General features: G+C 42.8%; 1 non-coding gene across 1 annotated transcript; it reads left to right on the top strand.

Annotated features, from left to right (window-relative positions):
* Positions 1-614: 614 nt before the first annotated feature.
* LOC138079375 (U6 spliceosomal RNA) lies at positions 615-721 on the top strand. The gene has a single exon (XR_011144856.1). It is a non-coding gene; the product is annotated as a U6 spliceosomal RNA (small nuclear RNA).
* Positions 722-3,314: the final 2,593 nt, after the last annotated feature.

The following is a 3,314-nucleotide window of genomic DNA, read 5'->3' as shown; positions in this document are numbered from 1 at the left end:
CCTGATGGCTCAGATGGTAAAGAATCCACCTGCAATGTGGGAGACCTGGGTTCAACCCCTGGGTTGGGAAGATCCCCCGGAGGAGGACATGGCAACCCACTCCATTATTCTAGCCTGGAGAATCCCCATGGACAGAGGAGCCTGGCGGGCTACAGTCCAGGAGGTCACAAAGAGTTGGACACAACTAAGTGAGTAAGCACAGCACACACACAATCTTGAGGTATATACCACTTCTTTTTTGGATCATCACGGGCTCCTAAATTTTAGACATGGTCAGTCTATCTGAGGCCCTTCCTCCATGTCTGGATCTAAGTATTAGCATTCTCCCTCCAACCACCCAAGCATCTGAACCTCCATGGACCCTTCCTGTTGCTGCCACTCTGGCAGTGGCCTGGCAGTCCTCCAGGTGTTCTGTCTTCATCATAGTATTAAGCAGGAAGTATTATCAATGTTCTAGGATATCCTGTGCTCTTTATAAACAAAATGAAATTAACAGTAGCCATTGTAAAGGGTTGATGAAGCATTAAATGAGATATTCTGCATCCACAATACACTGCTCAGGCAATAAATGCTTAGAATTTTTATTACTACTACTAACTGCAAAAATCCCATCAGTAGTCACTTCGGCAGCACACCTACTAAAATTGGAATGATACAGAAAAGATTACCATGGCCTCTGTGCAGGGATGACACATAAGCTGGTAAATCATTCCATATTTATAATGAAAAATATCCCACTGGACCCCACAAAATATTTTATTGCTGCGGTTTGTACTTACTGAATAAGATGATGGGAAGCTAATATGGATTCGATAATAATCTTAGATGAGCTCACACTTTATTGGTTGCAACAATAAATCCGATAGTATGTCTAGAAGTGGAAAATCGTGCTTATTCCCATTCTCAGAAAATGCATGACATGTCTAAGGATTTAAAGGTCCTTTGCGACAATTCCATGCCCTATTCCTCCCACACTGGGTCCTCAAGCTGAAAGTACAACTTTGGGAAATGGTATCCATACAGTCTCTCCTCTCTTATTTTCATTTTTCTCTTAGTATGCTCTGTCAAAAGAGCTGGGATGCTACCCCCTTGGTCAGAAGTTATTGCTGTTCAGTCATAAAAAGGTCAGAACTCTCAGCCCATCTACTTTAGGGCAGAAAACTTGGAAGAGGTCAAAGCTGAACCCTAGTAAGGATGAGAGTAAGGGAAGGGAATCTCACTGTGGTTGTTATCCCACCAGAGAGGTTGCGGACAAACTAGAGAGGAAAGCAACTCATGTGTTTATTTTTTTCACTCAACAAGCCTTTATTGAACACCCTACCATGTATCAGGAACTTAATTTAGCTAAGGACTTCCTAGCAGTGTGACCTGAGGGAAGTTAATTAATTTTCCCATTCTCAGATTGTTGCCTGTAGAATGGAGATGATCATTGTGCTGAGACAGGCATTCACTAAGATAATATGCACAGGGAGTGACACACAGTCCATGTGTGACGCAGTAGTGTTCACTGCTAGTGCTGTTGTTCATGTGGAACAAGATGGATGCAGTGTTGCCATCATGACATTTTGAGTCAAACGGGACACAGAGAAAAGCATGCAGGAAATTACAATAGCAACTGATAGAAGTAGTAGAGGGGGTGTTGCAAACATGTAGAAGGGACACCTAATTCAGACTTCCTGGAAAAAACATCTAAGGCTTAAACTGAGACATTAAGGGTGAGTAGTAGTGTTAAAGGAAAGATTGTTCTGGTACTTGTTTAAGATGGTAAGGAAGACTGTCTTCAAGAGGATCTATTGGCAGAATGGGAGAAAGTTCAGGCTCAACTCTGCATACCATGGGAGTGGAGATCTACAGCCAAGGAGCAGGACAGGGGGCGGAGGATGGAAAATCATGAAGAGGGTAGGATAATTCTTGCTAAACTAACCAAACAGAATTTTTGATGAGGGCAGGCCAGGGGGACCAGATATCACTGGGAAATGGTGGGTAGGGGATGAGGAGAGGTGATCAGATATTGAGGGTGATCAAATATCGAGGGTGAGGGAGTACAGCTAAATCAACTTCAGAGGATTCCAGCTAAAACTGGACTCTATGAGGATAGAGACCAAAGCCCAGGGCCCAGTCTAGCTGAGCAGAAGGCTCAGAGCAGGCCAACTAAAACCTGGCTAGAAAGGCAAATAGAAGCACATTCTCTCTTCTCCCACAAAGAACACCCTATTTCCAGACAGGGAGTAACCTCTGTTGCACAATGGAATCACCCAGGGATCTTAAAATATACTGATTCCTAGGTCCCACCCCCAGAGGTTCTGAACTAATTGGTAGGGCAAGCAGTCTGAGCTCTGGGTTGAGTTTTTGTTTGTTTTCCAGATTTATTGAGATATAATTGATATATAATGTTGTGTAAGGTGCAATGATTTGATCTATATATATATAGTGAAATGTTCATGGCACTAAGGTTCCTTAACACATCCTTCACCTCACATAATTACCATTTTGTTATTGCTGTTACACAATATTGTTTGGAGAAGAAAATGGCAACTAGAATCCCACAGACAGAGGAGCCTGGTGGGCTACAATCCATGGTATCACAAAGAGACATGACTGAGCAACTAACACACAATATTGTTAACTACAGTTACCATGCTGCACATTAGATCCCCAGAACTTACTGCTCTTATGACTGGACATTGGACATTGGTGTCCTTTGACCAATATCTCCTCATTTCCCTCACCCCTCAGCTCCCGGCAACCACCAATCTGCTGTTTCTGAGTTGGCTTTTTCAGATTCCACACATAAGCAACACTGTACAGTATTCGTCTTTCTCCCATGTTGTCACAAATGTCAGGGTTGCTTTTTATGTCTGAATAATATTCCATTGTGAAGGAAAAATATGCATATAGACATGCATGATATTTTCTTCAACCATTCATCCATCAATGGTCATTTAGGTTATTTCCATGTTTGGACACTGTGAATAATGCTGCAATGAACTTGGGGTGTAGATATCTCTATGAGGTAGTGATTTCATTTTCTTTGGATTAATACCCAGAAGTGAAATTACTGGATCATATGGTTGTTCTTTTGAGGAATCTCCTTACTGTTTTCCATTGTGGCTATACCAATTTGCAGTCCCATCAAAGTGTACTAGGGTTCCCCTTTCTGCACATCCTTGCCAGCATTTGTTATTTCTAGCCTAGTAGAAATAGCAGTTCTAACAATTATGAGGTGATAGCTTGTTGTGGTTTTGGCAGGCGGCTGCGACCCGGCGCCCTAAGTGCAGGCGACTGCAACCCAGCGCACTAAACGCGGTGGAGAG

Source organism: Capricornis sumatraensis, chromosome 4 (genome assembly GCF_032405125.1).
Source record: "Capricornis sumatraensis isolate serow.1 chromosome 4, serow.2, whole genome shotgun sequence".
Lineage (NCBI taxonomy): Eukaryota > Metazoa > Chordata > Mammalia > Artiodactyla > Bovidae > Capricornis > Capricornis sumatraensis.
This window is presented reverse-complemented; position numbering and strand designations above follow the sequence as displayed.